Consider the following 22,008-nt stretch of genomic DNA (forward strand, 5'->3'; position numbering starts at 1 on the left):
CATTTAGGTATGGAATTCCACATTCTTATCGCTCGTATATTCTAGCTGATATCAAGACAAATCGAACCATACACAACACGACCATGAAGTGGCCTTCGATAGAGTCGTATCAATCGAGTATACTTCATTGGAATATGGTACAACAAGGGCTTGTAGTGTTTGGCATTCGGTTGTGTTTACGCTTTGCTCACGTATCGAAGTACTAACCCAGATCTAGTCCAGACCTAACCTAGATCTAAATTAAACGTTACCACGTATTACGCTTCGGGACACGCGTGTGCCTAGTTTAACATTAACAACAACTATTTGCACTAGTATCGACCTCATTCGTTTCGACGCGTTTAAAGTGTGTCAGAGAGTCAGAATTTCCCAGTAAAAAGAATAACAGATCGAGTTAGGTCTGAGATTGGGTTCAATACAATAACGACGAACAATTATAATCATAAAATAAATTATACAACTCGTTTGAGATCGACTCGACGGAGATCGACCCACGGGTTGAAGAAAATTGAAGGCCCCGATTTTCGTGATCGTTTGAAATTTTCTAATCTTTGAGTAATGTAGGATTCGAGCAATCCCCCTAAACTTTTTATCTGTTTAATGTGCCTGTTTCCACAGAAATTATTATTTAAAATTGCTGAGAAATCCAAGTTTCATGGATGTGTTCGCGTGACTAGAAAATGCCCGTTTAAAATATTTTTAACGCTATAAAATAATAACGAGCGCGTGGTCTGTGACACGGAAGGAAAGTAAATTGACCCCAGGGGGGTAAAAATAAGATTGACATGCCTGTTCTGGGGGCTCTCTTTCGCCACCCTTTCGAGCATACTTATCCTGGCCACGTCGCGCGCGTTTGCCTACCGTGTGAACCGCGATAAGGGTTATCGCTGGTCTAGCAGATCAAATATTTAACTACACAGGACGGCAGGAGGTCCCGGTGTGGCCGATGATCCGACCAGGAACGAGGTCATTCTATCGCCGGATTATCGGTCGATCGATTTTCTACGCATTTACGTCGCGCGTGCTCCTATTTCTACGCCCGCGTGTTTTCGCGAATTAACCAACGCGTGAAACGCGAGGTGGATTATCGCCGTTTATCGCGCGGAGCAAACAAGAGACGAGCTCCTTGGGATCCATTAATGGGTTTCCACGCGGTTAGGATTTACAAGATCCATCGCATCGTGAGCTGGTTCGCTTTAAACGAGCCAAACAAATCTCAGGGTTATTTATTTTTAAGGTTTTGGGGGGCATCCATCTTCTTGTTTTAACTTTTCTCGTGATTTTTCAACTCTTAAGTTGAACAATTTTAGTTCGATACTCTTAGTTTGACCACCGTTTACGGGGGTCGTTTGAAAAGGAAAATATCCTATTTTGGGTTTTGAACCGATAATTTGAAGACATTAACGCGAGAATAAGTTTAACGTTCTTTCAAAGATACAGAATAGTTTTAATCGATAGCTTAAGTTTAGAATAGATTTCGAATTATATTACGAATCAACTTTGCTAATGCAAAGGTACGATTCCTTTTGCATTTTTATATATGTAGTGCTTCAATTGTAGGATTTAATATATCGTGATGTATTGTTTTTAATACTTCGAGTGATCGCGAAAGCAATTTAAGAATTCATATGTTATTTCATTTATATGTTAAAGCTCAGCAACAAACCGAGCGAATATTATCGTCGTGTTTAACAAAGATTTTATTCAAGGCTGCATTCTTTGTGCAATATGGAACGATAAACGGAGTAAACCAGAATGAAGTTGTAAAGATAAAAACTTCAATACATACAAGATTAAATGTTACGATCGAAGTTTTAAACAACATGGTACGGTTCTGCTGCGAATCATAAACCTAATGCTCCGTTTAATCGCTGCGTAAACTCGTTAATCCGATATTCAATGTTACTAAATACTTAAATAAGTATAGAAATTCAATAACATAGAACAAACAATTCCAGCGTGTATAATTGAATTATATTATATTGAATATAAAATTGTAAAGAAATTTGTAAAAACATGAGAAATCCTTATAGTTGAATATAAAAGTTGTTCGTTAGTGATAACAAGTGTTATTGTTTAAATCTTTGGACCATACTCAGCCAGCTTTCTGACGAGCACAATGATTTCTTTGACGCCCTACAGAAAAGTTGTGTAATACTTTTTTGTAGGTACCCATGAGCTCTGCTTCAGAAAAAAGTTTCATTGAAACATATTCACTATTGTAGGAGTTATGGCTGTTTGAAAATTGGACCATTTTTATGGGATTTTTCTCATTTTGCGGGGTCAAGGACCAACTTTTCGAATATTTTTGCGATTTGTACATATTCTCCACCAAAATACGCATAGTTCGCTCTTTTGAACATTAAAATCGTCGAATCCGTTCAGAAGTTATGACGTTTTAAAGATTCGTATGAAAATTCGGGCAGACATTCCTGGACGTTCGCGAGTAAAATCGCGATGGTGTCGGTGCAGTTGGAGCGCCATAATTCACGCAAATGGGTAGCAGGAAAGGGCGACGAGATTCGGAGAGAAAACGAACGGAAAAGCGCGAGAGTGAAATGGGAACTCGTCACGAAAGAAAGCGCGGTTAAAGCGCGAGCAAGTGGTTACCGGGTTAAAAAGGTCGTCGACCGGCGCGGCCGCGAGCAAAAGAGATAGAAAGGAAAATCGCTGCTTTCCACGATTAATGATCCGCTCTTGACGTTCGTTTTCCGTGATTACATGCAATTCCACTCCGTTTGGGTATGCACTTATATCAATCGTCTAAAATAACTCGTGCACACTCGCGATCGATTCCACGCTCGCGATGGAAGCCAATTAGTATTATTATTTCTCTCGTGCGTTGTTGGCGAGCGCTCGGTAAATAATTGCTAATTCGCAGTTAAATTACAGCGAAACCTCGATTATTCCGACCGATCGAAGAAACTGTTTCCGCGCTGTCGAACGACTGTGCGTTTCAACGCGAGAAATCATCCTTCGTTGCTTACAAAAATGGCTCCGCTGCTTTGAGAAAACCTCTTCCTCGATATTTTCACACCGGTTAAAATAATAAAGTTTAATAAACAGATCAGTTTTCTCTGCGACTCGTTCTCAGTGTTGCGATAAACGAACAAACGTTAACCTGACGGTTGTAAAATATTCGATTCTATAATTGCAATTGTTATTTATAGCTAACGAATTGTTCGAAATTCAAATTTAGATAAGAATTCTGCCAATCTCTGTTGGCAGCGCGCACTTGTTCAATTAAAAGCTCAATTATCCGTTCGTTAGCACTGGCCTCGTAAGAGCCGAGTTCAATGACGACAACAGTCTCTCCTTTCTTGATAAAAAGTCATCGGCCGATTGTTGGTTATCTTTACGCGGCGTCCGCGAAAGTGAAAGCAACGGAAGAGTGAAAACATGTGTCGTGTGCGTTAATACGATCGTATAATGGAATCGTGTCGTTCGGATTAAAGCACGTTTTCGAAAGTTGCTGGCACACGAACCGCGAAAACTAACCGTATCGTGACAGACATTTTTAAGCGTATTTTTGCGACAGCCTTAAATTCGTTCCAGCGTTGTACGAGACATTTAGACGGTGGAAAATAATTTTAAACGATATTTAACATTAGTTTCTGTTCATTTTATAATCCAGGTTTATTCAACTTTATTGCTCCAAGTATCGAACTTGGAAAGAATTCTAGAACTGATTCTGTAATTTTCGCAGATACCAACGATAGTCAAAACGTAAACTAGCCATATTTGTTATCTCTAGAAAGTAAGGGGACTGTAATTATCGCATAATTGTAGCGCAGTTGTAATCGTAAATCATTGAACCGCGTAATTGCAATGCATTTACTTTGTAGAATTAATCCTGGCAAACGTAATTTGATTACCTAATACCAACTGACATCGTGCATGTAAATATTGCTAATATATTACTTTGCTGTCTCGAAACATTGTCTGTATTCTCGGACCGTCAATTATTACGTTAGAAATTCGAAGATACGCAAATGTTAAATACTATCAAATAGCCTCTTTTTTAACGAGATTATGTTGTATTTTTAAAAAATCAAATTCAACCACGTACGACAACGAAAAATCACCTTTTAATTTGCCCTCGAATATCGAATAAAATATTATCGCGTCGTGCGAATTTTCTATACTTTGCTGCGCAAGAAATTTCTATTCTCGTCGCGTGCGATTATTCAAATTTTCCTAACTGTGGTACACAAAAAGAAAAAAAGAAGAAAAGTAGAAGCGAATATGTGGTTGTATCAGAATAAACACGTGACTTGGCTTGTATCGAACTACCGGTCGGAAGGCCGAGCATTTCCTGTCTCGTTTCGGTTCCAATTCGTGGCTGCACCTTGACGGCAAGAGTCGATTACTCACGATCCCGTTAAAACCCGTTGATATCAGCTCGGAGTGGCCCCGACTAGTCTGAATCAGCGACCGACTTACCTCGAGCCTCCTCTTTGCGTAAGAATTCCACGCGTTTCCCGTGTACTACTGAAGTTTCGCGTGTCATTACCGGTAAACGTCTTCTTCCTCTCTGCTGCCCCTGCTCTTCGGCCGCCATCATCGATCCGTACTCGTCCTCGCTGACCACGGACGGGTCAATGACCTCCTCCGTCTTCCCGTTTGCCAGCGCGAGAAACTTGCGTCGCGTTTTTCCTACCAACGATTGTTTGTTTAATAAAAAGCTCGCCTCCGAGCCCGACGAGTGCTTTTAACCTAGAACAGACATTGGAATATCATGTAAGATGGAGGTACTTTGGCTACACGCAAACTCACTGGTATTTATCATTTCTGCTTTCAAAATTTATTTATTATTTACAGTTTAAAAATTGGACTCGAGCTTAACGATCTATCGGGAACGTTTCAGTGAATTGGGGAATTTCGAATGTTTGGGGTTAATTTTAAAAAATTAAGCTACAACCACCGACGTAGTGAAAAGAGACTCACTGATATTTATCATTTCTAGTTTAATATGTTAGACTCGACCGTAACTATCCATCAGGAACCTTTTTAGTGAATTGGAAAATTTCAAATGTTTCAAGTAAAGAGACCCACCGATATTTATTATTTCCAGTCTAAAAGTTAGACTTAACCTTAACCGTCTACCAGAAACGTTTTAGTAAATTGATGAATCTCGAATGTTTCATAGAGAGACAGTAAAAAGGGACCGACTGTTTTTTATTCGATTTCGAATAATTTACCCGCGATAAAAAAATTCACGACTCGTCGAGCATTATGGCCAGATTGCATATTTTTCGAGGAGCGTTTGCCAGAGCGACGACGATAGAATAAAAGAAAAGGAAAGCAGTTTTCCCGGGGATCGATCGAACGTCCCGGTGAGTCGTCGGTTTCCAGACAATCGGAGTCACCTTTGCCAGGTCGTCGAACCGGCGGGATTTCCTCTTCGCGTCGGTGACGAGGTGACCATACGGTATTTCCTCTACCACGGGCAAGAGCGCGGGAGTGCAGGCGCGCGCGAACTCATTGTTAAAGGAGGAGGAAACGGGCATGTGCGAGAGAGACAGTCGCGAGGAGGGAGGGAAGGTCGAAGAAGGAGAATAGGAAAGAGAACAAGATGGAGGAAAAAGAAGGAGGAAGCAGGTGGAGGAAGAGAGTATAACTGTACCATCTATCCCCGTGGTCTGGCAGCTCTTTTCAGGGTTCACGAACTCCGTCGACCGAGCCGAATTCGAAGGTCGTTGCTCCAGTTTCGTCCTCCGCGAACGAACCATCCCAGGGATTCCAGAAATGGCATAGTTATCGCGTCGTCGACGAGGTTACACGTGCATCTATTAGCATTCGCTCGTTGGCCAATGCTCGATGCCATTTTTAACGCTACGTACCTCTACCAAGAGGTTAAAATTAACTATTTTTTATATTTAACGCCTTTTGAAATTTCTTGCGACTTTTATACGTTATTATTTTCTTCCATTAAAGTAATATTAACAAGTTGAAATTCAAGTAATCTTGAATTTTAACGATGTAAAAATATGCTCTGTATCTAATTATGACTAGTTTCCAATCGTCTAAATACAAAGTATCGTTTTCGCGGACAATTTGAGGGGTTGTCCCTTCACGTGACCTGCCTTAAAATGTCCCAAAGCATAGTGACGTGCTCGTGGTCTGATGTTGATTCAGCAGTGAAAAATTACTCCGTCGAATCGTTTCCTAAACTCCGGTGGTTAAATTTTCCTAGTCGTTTGCCGAAAGTAGGAAGCTTTGGAAAAACAGTGCGACAAACGGTTCGACGATGCCGGTGCATTATCGATCCCGTAGGGACGGGGTATAAATTGAACGAGGTCGCGTTGCAAGTCGAAGTGCAAGAGATCGTCATACCGTAAAAAGGTCCTCGAGAGCGGCTGGTATCGAAAACGTTAGATAATATCGGACGTCGAAAGAACGACGCGACAATAGAGATTACACGTTCGCGGTGGGTTCAGTGAACCGCATGTAGGTCAGATTTTATCGTGAACAACGACACCGGGATAATGATATCGCGAATTTCGAGTGTTCGTTCGTCCCACAGCCTCGTGCGATGGAGCGTCCGTGGCTTACTGTTAGATCAAGGGCGATGACTCGCAGTCACCGGGAGAAAAAATGTCTCGAAACGACGCTCTGTACGCCGGAGCGTCGTTGCTTCGTGATTCGAATCCTAATCGTAATTATCGAACCTTTTTTATTTTCCCCTGTTCGAATAATTTCGAGCAAATCTGCACCCAGACGATTATCTAAATAATATCGTTTGGAGAAATTGTCGAGATAGTCGTTATTCGAGTTGATGAGCGTTCGAATAAATTAAAAAGATCGAACGCTTCGAAGTGAATTTCCATATCACGTGAACTCGTGACATCGAGTATCCTAACTCGTGAAAATATTCAGGACACGTGATGTAATGTAAGTGTGTGTGTCGACGATTATGAAAAATTGGATTTATCGCTTGTTTTCTGTCGATAGCTATGTTCTAATAATATTAAAGAAAAAAAAAAAAAAAGTAAATTAAGAAATATTGACCCAAGCCACTTTCATAATCATCGACACATATATCTTGAGGCTGGTCGCCCGAATATTTTGATCTCCGCTATCGGAAGATTTTGTGCTCTGTATCATTATATGCGCACTTTTTCTGCGCGCGATTCTTACATCATTTACAACTCACGCGACTCTCCGGCTCCAAGGTTCACGAAAGCGTGTTTCAACAGAAAATGAATGACGCGTGAAACGTCAGCTGATCGGCATAGTAACGTGACGTCACGTAACATGCAATTAGCGATAACACTGTGTTTCCAAACAAATTAAAAACAAATACACGCTGGCGCTCGCATCCCCGGGAACGATCATTCCGGATTCGATCAGCGTTTTCGGATCGATTTTTATTTTAAACGTTCAAACTTTATATTTGATTTCGAGCAAAATGGATTTTAAAAATTCTGAAACGTGTTTTTGCAAAACTTAGAGAGTTACATTCCACGTAAGTGAATTAAATAACAATTTTCTGTATCATCTGTGACAAAGAAAACATTAAACGAATATTTAAATCGCGTTAATAACGTACGCCATAAATGTTTCAATTAAATGTACTTACGAAAATATCATTTCATGCAAATAAGGATTATCGGAAGATCGAAAAAGTATTAAAAGCGAAATGTTCCAAACTTATGCACCGGTTCCATATTTAATACAGCAATGGCACAACAGTGATACAAGCGAAACCGCGCGTACCGATTAAAATAATGAAGAGTAAAACGAAAGGAGGAATGTAAAAAGCTTTTAAATACAATTCCGTAACTGCCTTGAAATATTTAAAAAGTGAAATAAGAACACCTTGCGTTGCTTTGGACCAGCTGCCGAGAATTACTTGGCGTGGAAGTAGTTAACCCGGAGGTTCTTAACCTTTTTAAATTCACGTCGCAGTTTAAAAGAAGATCCCCAGTTCCTTGGAGAGAAAACCTGGTGGGGTCTTGAAAAAAAATTTTCTGAAGAGAAGAGGAATTTAATTTTCCGCAGAAACAAAAATGTTGCGGTTCAGAAACGATAAAACGATTCTGTAAATCTTTTTTAACGTAGTATTAATATAAAGATAAGACCCTGTGTTTTAATGGTGATTATATCGTTTATTATTTTTGTCTCGTTCAAATGAAATTTTGTTTAGTTGCTCCTTGTGTCTAATTTACGAAAATATTACCTATAAGCAGGCTACGAGGTTCTCTATCAAGTAACACCTGTGCTGTGCACCTGATGCGCTAATTCGTCTAAAAACTATACCTTATTGCAACCCTTAGACATCTGTCGCGCTTGAAATATACTAATAGTATCGATAAAAACTCGTTTTCCAACTACGGCGCTCGAAATACAGCTCCAGGCATGATTTCTTATTCCGTTTGACGACTTTTTAATTTTATCTGCGCAAAAAAACTACTAGTGGAATGATGTAATTTTCGTAGAAGAGAATAAATTTGATGTCTTATATCTTAGCCAATAAATGGCTGTGCATTGTCGAGCTATACTTACAGCATTAATTCAAACGACAAAACAAAAATCAAGGATAAAATTTTGTCATTCGAGGCTTCGTCTTTAAAATAAATAATTTAAAAGATTAAATAAGAGTTGATCTAGTATGTCTGTTCAGCATCCCCTGTTTCTACTCGTCTTAGAGTCGTACTCTATTGCATATGGAAATGCATCGACAAATTTTCACAGTCGATTTTCTAAAAAAACGAAGCTTGGATACTGGGCTGATTCGTGCAACAGTTTCGAGCATTTATTCGCGGAACAGTGTCGACCATCGATAAATATGCGTGCGTGGCAGGGCGAAATATAGTTTATTTAATGTTTCTGTCGGTGACCCACCTTCCGATATCCGAGATGGAGCAGCGGTAAACCGCGAAGGGCGAAATCGTTGGAGCTCGGACGTTCACCCGGGCGTTCTTGAACTTTCAGGGTCGCTTAACTCGCCTTAGCCGGAGCCACTCGAGCCGTAGTCTTATCGTTTTAGCGAAACGTCCGATAGAATTACGCCCCCGACATTATCTCCGCGTTGTTAATTATCGCCACAACCCGAGAACCGAGGTAAATATGTACTCGTCGATTAGAACTCTGTCAGGTCTTCCGGCACTAGGAAGCCACTTAAAAATTTACCGCGAAACCGGCCATTTAAAAAATGACTCTATCGCGAGCGTGTCACTTCGGGGGTAACGCGATCAAGAAGAAGGCAAAGTTGGCGTAGAAAGTAATTTATCATTGTTTGCGTAACACTGCAAATCTAGTTGTCTTTGGTCTCTCTTTACATCGGATATAATAAACATTACTTTGCAAGAATTGGATGACTCAGGTTTCAAACGCGTTACTTGCTAAAGTCTACTTTAAAAATTCGAAAATCTCACCCTTGGAAATTATGAATAGAAACAGAAAAATGAATGTGACCAGAGTAACGTCGAATATCTTTTGAAATAAAGAACCATACGATGATGTAATGAGAAATACGGAGGCACGGAGAAAATAAAATAATTTTAACGATGTTGGCCATCTGTTTCTTCGGGCCTGAATCCAATTGGGTCGTTACGCGACGAAGAAGGCTACAAATGTGAGAAAATCTCTTTCAAGGTCCCCCGGCGACTTGTTGACTGCAAAAAGAATAAAAGAAGATAACGGGAGAGGAAGTCTGGGCGTCGAGGGATTAATTCCTGTTGTTTGTCTGAGGTTTGAGGTTTTTAACTTCCTTTCGCGAACACCGCAATAACAACGGAAGAGTTAATTCCACTCGACGACCTTCAATTATTCGTTGCGCAGAGATATTGTTAAAAGAGTATAGTGACTCTTGTCGAAACAAATTTCCAGCACGTCGGGTGATTCACTCTGTACATAAATTTCGATAAACGGACGAACATCACATATTTCTTCTCCGCTCGAAATTAGAACTTCGTTTGAGTCAAATGGAACGTGAAATTGATAAAGTCGAAGGTTCGCGGCGTCCAGCTGCAAACGTTTCAGCGATAAGGAGGCGATGAACCTCGATAACTGCACAACTAAATCGAGACTTGGTCGATATCTGTCAGTCGCATATAATTAGCGCTAAGTTCTTAATTCGCGTCGCTCGCGAGATCGAATGAAGAATTCATGTTCTAATTTTGTATTACGACTTTGAGCCCCGACAGTTGCATTTTTTAAATAGACTAATGCAGTTTATTCCTTCCCTCTTAAATAGAACAATTTTGTGTATTTTTGGTTTCTCTCCTCTGGATTCGTTTTGCTTTGGAATTTTGATAGAGATCGATTAAGAAATTTATTTATGATGAGTTCATTTATCTGATTATTAATTTCAAAAATTAATTTATTCTTCGATGTTTATTATATTTAAAAGACCTGCGTGATTCGAATTTAATATAAGTGTGTTTGCAGAGGAATTTCAAAATATTTAACTTTTCAAGTCTCATTTATAGAATATAGGTTTATTTAAAATTTAATTTTAAGATTTCCAACTTTAAAAATTTGTCAACTTTATGAACTTCGATCCTAAAACTCCGTTGATATTGATAGGAGGGGAGAACGAGCTGCACAAGTTCCATATAATTTTTAATCAACCGCCTCGGGTACTCGGATTACGACGAAACGCTGTTCATGGGAAACGTTGAAACCAACAGTGAAAAGTAGTATGCTTCGTCTTCGATGTGCGCGTATCGAACTGTGGTATTCTTTATACCCCGGCATAAATAAAGGAGAGCGTTGAACCCAGCTCACGGAGCACCTCAAAAGTGGGCAAGCCAATTTGCATTTCACGTTCACAACACAACAGACCTCGTCAAACAGCGCAGGCAACCTTTTCGGTACGCGTAAAATTCGAATCGGTTCGATCGCTATGGTTGCCCTTCTGACCCTGCAAATTACGTCGATGGGCGTTGTTCCTTTTTCGGGTCGACTCGACCCAAGGCAGCTTTTGCGTTTCCACAGTGTGCGATTAATACGTTGAATTAAAATACCGAACATAAGATCAGAATTGTTGCATACGCAGGCTATCGAATAAATAACGATTACGCGAACGGTAGAGTATAAAACGCCTTTTTATCGACCATACGCGATATCGTGTCGATATTTTAATGCCACAACGAAAATGCACGGAATAAATTGTTCTTTTTATGTCGACGGGAGCCTTCGTGGAAATCGAACAATGGCGACTGTGCGGCGACGATCGTTTCGGCGTGGAATATTCAAGGTCAAGCGGCACCCATGACCTCGAACTGGAAAAAGCGAGAAAAGGGATGGAGGAACCCGTAACTCTATAACCATCGACACAGAGTAGAGTTTCGATTATCCGGCACCCGGCTATCCGAAATGTCCGAATAACCGACATATATACAACATCGTATTTAATTTATTTCGAAGAATTTGTCAAACTTCCCATTTACAGCTGCTCGAAGTATAGTGCTGCATTGTTTTCGATAAATTATTACCGTCGAACTAGCGAACTATGGCAGAGAGGAGTTATAAAAATTAATTCGATCTAATGAAAAATTTTCTTCGATCATTCTGTTTGCGATTGTAAACGTTGAGTTTTCAATGGTAGACGATGCATCGATATCACGATTAATTCGAACGACGAGACGCGACTCGATTTACAAGCCGAGGCAATAAAGTTATCGAGGGTAAGGTGGCCTAATTTATGGAGTGGTCCGCCGCCTAATTAATCGGCCTCGGTTCCCGGAAATACATCACGACGTTCCGTCGCACGACATAGGAAGCAGCCAGCAGGGGTCGTTGACCGTGCTCCTTAACTGGTATATTTTCGTCATCCCGAAACGTTCTTCGCGGCGGGAGAGCTCTGCTCGCTTTTGTGCTCCGTTTCGCGCCGGGATCGCAGGTCACGGGGATTCTATTTCCAAAAATTTTAGGCAAACGCGCTCGTTGTTCGAGAATTGTAGAATTTCTTCTACAATTGTCGTTGTTGTAGAATTCTTTCGAAAACGTGCGTCTCCCGGCTCGAGAACGACAGTTTCTTAAAGCATTTATTAATCGTGGATGAGAAATAGATTTTATACGACAGCCTTCAACGAAAACGAGCCGTGTTAAGCTGCTACAACTCTTAAGAGGAGCCTGAAAGATGTCCCAAGCCAAATTTACATCCTCGTAAAGATCATCAAAGCGTTTCGTGCTGTGAATTGTGGCCAATTAGCAAAACTATTCCGTCCTATATACTGCGGTCGATTACAACAGCTAAAATGTCCAGAATTACTGAATTGGAACAAAACTCTATAACCAATATCGTGGAAGACTTCTATATCCCAAAATATACTGTTAAGAAATAAATAAAAGCCAATATATAGTTCGTTGGATGACAGAACGCGATATCGATTACGAATAAAATGAATTTTAATCGACGTGTAGACCCCAGTTAAGGGTTAAATCACAAACTATCCTGACCATTGAATACTTGTTTGATTTCTTTTAAACATCAAAGATTTTCCAAACCGTTAGCAAGCTGTAAAAGGTTAAGAACCACTGGCGTAACAGCTCGGACGTCAAAGGGTTAATAGATGCATGGCAGTTTCTCGTAGGCCGTAGTATCGCGAGAGTAATCGCGACCCGACGTTTCGTTGGCCGAGTAAAGTCGGTCCCGCAGATTCGAACGCGAGCGAAACCGTGTCGGTCGTTGAACCCCTCGGCACCGCCGCGATGTAAACTATACGCTTCGGTATCCATCGACGCTTCACGGTGAGAGTTCTCTATGAATTTTATCCGTGCAGCCCGTCGTTGGACTTAAAACCGCTTGTCGGTGCTCCTCCTCTTCCGCGTTTTATGGAAAAAAAGAATCGCGAGTGGGCCGCGCCGCGAATCTGGTTCATACTCCGCGACTCTTTCACTCTTGCTTCCTTTTTTTTTCTTCTTTTTTCTTCTTTTTTCTTCCCCGCGACACAACCTTTTTACGCCGCGAAAAGGATTTTATCGCGTCGGAATATTCTCGATTCTTCCCGGCCGTTTATTCGCGAAAATGGAAACGAAAGTTCGGAGGTAATGACTTGCGTCGAAGACACTGTTCATCCGTTTCAAGTCAGAGAATTTTTCGTTAATTATATTTCCGAATATTTCATTGTCCAGACTGTTTAAAATCTAAGTGGTAAGTAGACTACGGACGTTTATGCATTTGTGGGAAATTGGTGCTGGAAGCTGGTGCATCGCCGTATCAAAATCGCGAGACCCCGACGAAAAGTGGAAAAATCGTACGTCGAACTCACCCGGTAACGAGCACGTGGACGTAAATTCGCGTCAGTGGTGGATTTACGAGGCTCTTGGTGCTCGAGGGTGGCCGGACGGGGGATGGCGCAATTAGACGGATTAAGAATGCTCACACCGGCGGGGAAAAATGGGCAACAGAATAAATAATTACAACGCATGGGATGGGGCGAGAGAACGGAGAGAGGGGATCTCTCGCGATAACGTCGAAGCGAAGAGAGGAGAACAGAGAGAAAAAGAGAGTGAGCCAGCCAGGCGTCAAACGAACGACGAGAATGTGTACGTGTTCCTCAGGGTGCAACGACCGACGGATTGTCCGCGGATTTCGAGCGAGGCGCTCCGCGAGTTTCGCGCATCCAGCTCACGGTATGCCTTGGCCACGTGTCGAAAAATAATAAATAAAACGTAAAATCTATTGGGTCATCGAGAAAATTCTTGCTATTTTTATCCCGCGGTGATACCAAATAAAAATTGAACGTTGTCTTTTAAAATAAAATTGTTTTTCGATTTTATTGGGTCGCGTCACGACGTAATTATACAGCAAGTGATTGCTAATAATTTCTCTTCCATTTTAAAGGAATTATGAAACAACCTAGTGTAAAATGTATTCTCTGTCGCTACGTAGAACCTTTTACGATTTATTTGGTAGCTTGATAATGTCTGATGCCAGAAATGAGGTTAGTTTTATAGAATTAACAAAGAAAATTATATTTCAAATTTGTAACATATACCAATTACATTTTGTTCTTCGTGACTACTTATTTTCTGACCAAGTCGTCTCGGTGTCACCCACATTCAATCCTTTTGAAATTAAATTGTAAACATCAAACAAAATTACAGTACAGATTTAGAATATAAATCTCCTATATTTCGACGTAAAATAAACGTTCGAATGGAAACCTGCGTATATACATAGTCGTTATGGAATTTTCTAGAAATCGAAATAAATGATAACTTACGAGGACCAGGTCTGAGCGAATAAAGAGAGATGGATTCGAAACTATTAGTTTTGCAGGACAAATTATAGTCAAATAATACCAAATAAGAAGAAAACTCGATACCATCGACGAGTAAAAGAAAAACAATTGCTATTTGATCGCCACGGTGACGGTAATTGGGTCTTTTATCCTAGATCACGACGCCTGGAAAATGGCGGACGCCACAGGCGCGTTCCGGAATTGGGTCGAGCGTAAGTGGAACACGCGTTGCGTGCACGTATCCGGGCCCCTGTCAATTTTCAGGCGATCAGCGCGGCACTCGATACACTTGTGGTTTCAATTAACGCGGATAGGTAAAGAGGCTATATCGTGGAAGTCGTCCGCGACACGATTCAGATATCACGTGATTTTTCCGCCGAGACCCATTTGTCGATTGAACCGCGACGAGCACTCGCAATTATACGGTCTGCCGTTCGAAAACGAGTTGGCGGTTCGTTCACCGCGCTCTATGGTCCTCTATTTCCTCTTCGAGGGTTCTCCCCCTCCCCGCGATTCCTCCGCCACTATGGAGCGCTTAACATACTGGTCTCGATACATTTTTAGGCGTACTCGCGAACGTACTTTACGAGCACGCCTCGCGCGCATGCACTTTTGGCCTACCGAATTTTTAAACAGATATTATATTATAAAACAGCGTGGTTAATTATCGTTTCGAACTTTTCGAGAAATTTTAATTCTTAAGTGGACTCTCAATCTCGATTCAATTATTTTACTTAATGGTGATGTTTACCAAATTGGTAAATGGAAATCAACTTTCCTTTAACGCGTTCACTGCCAGACCAAACCCCTCAAATTGTCCACGAAAACGAGACTTTGAACTTATTTTCATAGACTCGTTAAAATTCAAGAGTCCTATCTAGATTTATTTTCTTTAATATCTAAGCTTAAGAATTGTTTCATCTTCAATTTCCACGATAGAAACGTTCCATCGTCGCGCATACTAAATTTTTCTTTTAGCCAAGATATATGTTACCTCGATCGAGTCCAACCATAAGTTGCTATAATGTTTATCTTCGTAACGAGTTTGGAGTCTGAAATCCATGAAATTGACGCGTTCCGTAAACCCAGTATTACGGACAGCATTGCTTGGGGGATGACCTACTAAACAGGCAAAGAAACGATCGATTTTTGGAACCTCGAAACCGAAACTCGATCGATGAACGTGTCGGCGAGTGAGTTAATTCGGATCAGCGATCGGTGGTCACGGGTCAAAGGTTCGACGGTTCTGTGAACGCGGCGTAATCGTCGTCGTCGGCGAGCAGCAGTGTTCGAGCAGGCGCAAATGTGACCTAATACGGGGGCAGTCACCTCTGCTCGCTCCATACTACCGCAATCGCGAGGGGGTTCTATTTGTATCTCGTTACTTCCGAACGGCCGTTTCGACGACACCAGAGCGAACCATCGCGCTCACGAATCTCCTGCTCCTCTCCTTTCGACCGTATTCGCTACACGGGTTGTTCCCTGCTATTATTGGCCAGCACCTCACGTGCAAATCCAACCACGCAAGAAAGGAAAAATGCAACGGTGAAACGAGTTTCACTCCTTTCTTTCGTTCGCGAGATGTTAGAAAGTAACCATTTGTTCTCACGTATTGTTCGGAGACCGTACCATTTAACTATTATATTAGGGGTATGCAAAAGTTTCCAAGGTCTTGCAACGCGTTTGTTACTTTTATGTCGGAAGAACCATCGCGTTCAAGACATTTTCATTTTAATTTGCTCGATGTGGAGTGAAAGTAACTGTGCATTTGGTGGGACATTTATTGTTCTACGAGGTGTTGATAATTGCAGACGTTGAAGAACTTTTATTTGCTTCGATTTAAGCGACTTTGCTTGCTCCGATATAAGAGTATCGCGTCGAACGTAATTATAGTTTCTACGAAACGATCGTCCCCAATTTTATGGAGCAGACGTTTCTACAAACTTACGCTCGTATTCGTTCCAGTGGAACACTTGGGGACGCGTAGCGTGTTGTAATTATCAGCAACTGTTACAATTTCCTTATCAATCTACTATACAAAATGTTCCCGTTCCGTGTTACTCCGGAAACGACCGACGATAACATACTTTCTTGGAGAGTAGAGAGCCATGGAGCAACAGCAAGGTTATTTATGCCACATGGACTCTTTTTGGAGCGATATTTCAGACTTTGTTTATATATAGAAATACTCATTTCGAAAATTATTGATCTTACGTTCGCAAGATAAGCTAAATTAGAGTGAACCTTCTACTTGCGTTTCCTCTAAGCTCGGACCCATAGGGTAAAATCTTTACGCGCAATTTTACAGAATATCACAAAGCATTTCTTATTCCGTGAATAGTTTATAAACCACGTTCCATGGACCAGATTTTTAAATTTGCTATCGATCTAATATGGGTGAGACGAATTTTCGAAAGAAAATAAATCTAGACGAGACTCTAGAATTTTACAGAGGCTGTAAAAATAAATTCTACAACGAATCGTGGCTAGTGTCCAATTGTCTAAAAGCAAAGTATTTCGTGGATTGGGGGGTTTGGTGGTGGCAGTGAACGCGTCAAGTGCGCTTACAGAGGTGGTTGTCCAGTGGCTGGCGCGGGAGTCGGTGACGCAATTCTCACGTTCGCGTTATTATCGGTGAGCATTGGAATGGCGCAAGGAAAAAGTCTTGGTAACCACGTAACTCGCTCGTCGAGAAAAACGCGAGAGTAACAGAGGTCGTTGCCACGGCGCCTCCACTCGACTCTCTTCAGCCCCTTTCGCTCTTCCTCGTCGGCCGCGGGCCTGGTTAACGTATCGCCTCGCTTCTTTTCCGTCGCTTTTCACAGATTAATTAAACGTTTCCAGTATTATTCGTCTCGGCGGCGTTTAATTTCACCGCTTTCTAAACAGAGCCACGCGGACTGGGCAAAGGAAACAGACTCCTCGAAAGAGTCTCGAGTAACCTATGCCTCGAGCCACGCGGAGGGCGCTCATGGTTGCTGAGACGTGCAGTTTCAACCCTCGAGTACTGCAACGTGCTATGAAAAACGCTCTCGACAGTTATAGTTGCTATTCGATAATTTGTTACCGAACGACAGATGGTATCGCGATAAATTGTTACTGAAATATATCAGGTCGGTACTGTACGACTTGTTGTTTGCTTCGTTTCCCCAGATTCCAACACTATCGAAGTGGACCAAATACATATTCAATGGGGACTCTGTCAGTGCCCCGTTGAGACGAGTTCGATATCGTTGCTAGTAAAAGTAGAACTTGATATCGTTTTTTGCGTTGACCTAGTTTAATTACTCTACGATGTCGACGTTTCGCGATGTTTAATGCACCGTAGAATCTCGATAATAGGAGGAAAATGGAGATGAAAATTCCCGCGAGCATCGGAAGTTTGTGCAACGATATCGCGACGAGTAAGCTCATGAAAAAAACCGAACCACCAACCTGTAACCAATGTAACAAAATCATAACGACCAACCATCTACTATACCAAAGACAAAAACACAAGATAACATCATCTATAGCCTTGATGTCAAAGAAACATAGAGAAAATATCTTGAAATATCTAAAAAAAAAATAGCATCCACTACAAAAGCAAACAAGCTAATGGCCCGACGGTCGATGCGACGTAAAACATGAATTAAAAAAAAGAAAAAATGTTTGCCCAAGATTGTGTTTTGGCTGTTAAAAGAAACATATATTTGCCTATTAAAGTGTATGGAGCAACCCCTATAGTCCACAAAAGGGTCGACAAAAATGTCCTGAAAATAAGTGGTACCAGAGTTGGTCAAATATTATTCCCAAAAAAGTTCGTCGACGAATTTTAACTTAGAACTTTACGAATCTGAGATTTACATTCTTGCAAATAGAGTTTGCTCAAACCTGGCTGGTACCAACCGTGGAAAACTGGACTTCCTGCGTCCGCCAAGGACGCGTACAGTTCGGGCGTCGTCAAGTTCAAGCATAAGGGGTTAAAACGCGCCACTGTGTAAGAAAGAACTCGAAACAATACGTTATTCAGCTTGGCTCGGGGTGGAGGGGAGGACGAAGGGGGCACGAAGAAGAAGCTGTCGAGAGGCAACGACCTCTGGCACTCTCTCGTCGCGACGCCCGCGCCGGCGGCTGACCAACGTCCCGCACTTGCGCGGAATGGCGGCCAGGCCGTTGACACAGCCCGTCCTCGTATACGAGGCGTGCTCCCAGAACACTCTGCACCGCCAGTGAAAAAGTTCCGAAGGAGACGGCCGTGATTACTCAGGGGCCAGTATCGAGGTCAATCCTTTCTTAGACCCCGCGACGCTTCTGGACACGCGCGACGCACGACACGTGTTCGTCGATCGCCACAGAGGACGCCTTCCTTAACCCTTCGATAGGAAATGGGGAATTTCCTTTCCAACTATAATCCGGTTCCCAAGTTTCTTGCGTCTCGAAGCAACAGAAAACGAATAAATTGGAATTGTAAGGTTGCGGGGGAATGATTCTACTTCGATTAACCCCTTCCACGTACGATTTAATGTAATTTTTCAAACGTATACTATTTCATTTTGTTTAAATTTGTTCGTACAAGGAATGGCCGCGAAACAGAATGGATTTGTGTTACGAATACCTCGTGAATGTAAAAATGCGTTGATTTTAATTAATATAAATCTTGATAACGAATGAGTAGCCTCATGATTGTGAAATTGGACATAAAGAACTTGTCACGAGTCAGACTCGTTATTGTATGACAAAGGGTTAATCTATTATGTATTTTCTTTCATTAGACGAGAAATGTACGAGATTTCTACACTGGCTAAGTAGTCTCAACATCCGTCGAAGAGATTGAAAATGACGTCGCTGTTCGTCTTAGCGACTCTTATCCGAATCCCTAATAAACACTTGGTTTCTGGAACCAAGTATGACTACAGAGACAGGAAGTGAAAATATATACTTCGAGAAGCTTGTTTAGTGTGTATGAAATTGAACAAAAGCAAAGCAGAAGGGGACAGTGTGTGGATATTTAGTTTAAGACAAGAGGCTGTAGAAAGAAACAACGTACAATGTAAATTAGAGTGAAAAAGAAATTGTTAAACCGGATATAAGAATCAATAAAGCAATACTAAAATTAAAAAGGGGACAGTTCTACGTCTGAGAGAAATAAGAAATAAGAAGGCTGGGTTTTGGGTCTTTTTCTCATCGCGTAAATTCATCCCTTATATTGCTTTTTCTTCCTCCCCCCATTGTTTCTGTTTTTATAAATTGTAAAAAGATTTTTACATTCAATTTTATGTGAAGTATAAATACTGAATCTCACGTTTTATCTATCCCTTGCAGCTTTCGCGTAGCTACAAATATCTTATGTCGAAATCTGTACAAGAAATACGTAACAATATAAATGTATTTCGGTAATAGTTTCTTGCGAACGGAATTGCAACACGCTGGTAAAGGTTAAATGGAAAATCGTGACGAGTGCCGTGTGTGTAGAGACATTCAGCGACTCGTCGGTAGTTTTAGAGTAAAAGAACAGTGTTCCCAATGATGTATGTAAGATTGTTTAGTGGAGGGAGGATGATCTTAGCCCTCGGTAACTAGATGAGTAATGCAGAGTTTGCAGGAATGTAGACTCTGGAAGAGAAAGTATGGACGGAGACGAGCAACGATTTAGATAAATAACTGTTGGGACTAGGTTATCGAGTAACAGATTATAGGAAGAAAGCTTGGTTGTCTAACGATCGCAAGGTTGGAAAATATTGAATTAGTAAATTGTTGGTAAGCGTACTTTTCGATGTAAAAATACAAAAATAAAGCTAAAGAAAGGAAAGGGGCATGGTATGACGAACCTAGGTGAACTCTAACCTTGTTGACAAAATGAGCAAGGCTAGACTTTGGTCATAAGGGCTTGTCATCTAGGCGACTAAGAGGCGATGAGCCAGAGTATACATTGATAAGGAGGTTGGTCATCCAGCAATATGGCCTCCTAGAATCATCGACAATTATGGTGTATTTATTTCTATCAATGGAATTAAAACAATAGATACTCGAAGAAATGTATAATGCAATGAAAAGAAACGTTTATTCGAGGATAATAATTTCCGATCGATCGGAGGATCGTGCATGGTTGCATTCGCGCAACCGGTGCTCGCGAGTCGGATATCATCGTCGGTGACACACGGTATCAGGGGGATCGTTCGGAATAACACGAAATCGGACACCCGGCGAGTCGATATCGACGTTACCGAGTCTTCAGTTTGGTAATTGCGACACCAACCGGACGATAACGCGGCCGACAGGTGATTACGAATATCGGGTGTCTTTATACATCCGTTGTTTGCGGTACAACATCCTCTCTCTTTCTACTATCGCGATAACCGCCAATCGACCACCCACTAGACGAATGGGTTTCCCTTGTCCGGACCCAACGAGATGGGTCCAGTTGGGAATCCGACCATTCAATAAGGGAATGTGCATTCCAAGGAGGGTCCATTCAGACCCTCTAAACAATACGCCGATTTTCCGAGCGTCCCCTTTTTCCAAAATTCCTAGTGTCGCCAAGATGGCTCCTCCTGATAACAGATTTCCCAAACACCCCCTTTCTCAGAATTCCTTGGCTGCTCTCCTACTCTACCTCCCACTCCTTCAGGAGGCCTAAGTTAAATACCGGACCCAAACAGGGAAACGGGCAGTCTTGTACACCAGACCACAGGGTCACATTGTCATCCCGGACATACATGGTAAACCTATACCAGTTTCTACGAAAATTCTAATAAACGATCCAATAAATGTAATTCGGAGTTACCTCGACGACACCACCTCCGCGAGACTCGATCGTTAACCTCGTGAACAATCGAGTACTGTTCCCATGCGAATAACAGACAATTTCACGAAACCAATGGACACGGTCGTTAAAAAAGTATGGATTAAAAAAGAACAGTAATTTTCACGAAGTCTCGTTATCGTAAAACACAATTTTTCCGATATCTCTTACCTTTCTCGAGATGTTCGACGAGAAAGATAATTGTATACTTTCACCATTAATTTAATTTCACCCTCCTCACCCCACCAAAGAAAGTTTTTTAGTTACAGTGGGCAATTACAATCATTTTTGGTCATTATATATACCCCCGAAATCCTACCCACTTTCGAGAAAAAAAGTCGGGTAGGTGCTGAAATTTTTCGGCGAAAAGAAGACTTTCGAATCGTCTTGAAAAAATTATTTTTAGTTGCAGGGGTCAATTACAAGCATTTTTGGTCAACAGACATACCCCCGAAATCCTACCCACTTTCTAGAAAAAAATTCGAGAAGGTGTGAAATTTTTCGATGGAGAAAAAAAATTTCAAATCGTTTTGGAAAAATTATTTTCGGTTGCGGGGATCAATTACAATCATTTTTGGTGAATAGACCTACCCCCGAAATCCTACTCAGTTTCGAGAAAAAAATTCAGTACGAGCTGAACTTTAAACATTAATAACTTTTTAACGAAGCCTCCATCGACAAATTAGTATTCTTGATTTTCGTCTTATTTTGACCTCAAGAATCTCCCATTAAAATTTTTCTCAGGGGTGGCCGAACACCCTGTATAATAAACTAAAATAGATAATAAATGAATATGTCGAAAAGTTTTTCCATCAAATCAACTTGTTTAGAAGTTATAAGCATTAGTCCAGCACTGTACGTAGTTATGTAATTTTTAAAATTTCCCATAGAAAATTAAATTCCTACAAAACTATCGGAAAAGAGAGTAACGAGAACGGAAGCCGTGTATGATAGGCTGGCCCCAGTTCAAGGTCGAGGCGTCCATGTCGCAGGTACACGTGTAAACTTCGTCATACGCGATAAAAT

The 22,008-nt window shown here is 41.3% G+C and overlaps 1 protein-coding gene and 1 long non-coding RNA gene across 3 annotated transcripts in view; one reads left to right on the forward strand and one right to left on the reverse strand.

Moving 5' to 3' along the window:
• Positions 1–22,008, reverse strand: part of LOC143348085 (uncharacterized) — a 160,215-nt gene that overhangs the window by 16,862 nt on the left and 121,345 nt on the right. Inside the window, exon 7 of one of the 2 annotated variants that reach the window (XR_013080707.1) lies at positions 4,514–4,716. This is a non-coding gene — a long non-coding RNA (uncharacterized LOC143348085). Of the gene's footprint in view, positions 1–3,104; positions 4,717–22,008 lie in introns of those variants that run through there. The other variant, XR_013080706.1, reaches the window with a different exon arrangement.
• The window catches only part of Rpl32 (ribosomal protein L32), a 188,817-nt gene that overhangs the window by 1,583 nt on the left and 165,226 nt on the right, over positions 1–22,008 (forward strand). The window lies entirely within an intron of this gene.

This window comes from Colletes latitarsis, chromosome 11 (assembly GCF_051014445.1).
Source record: "Colletes latitarsis isolate SP2378_abdomen chromosome 11, iyColLati1, whole genome shotgun sequence".
In the NCBI taxonomy this organism is placed as follows: domain Eukaryota; kingdom Metazoa; phylum Arthropoda; class Insecta; order Hymenoptera; family Colletidae; genus Colletes; species Colletes latitarsis.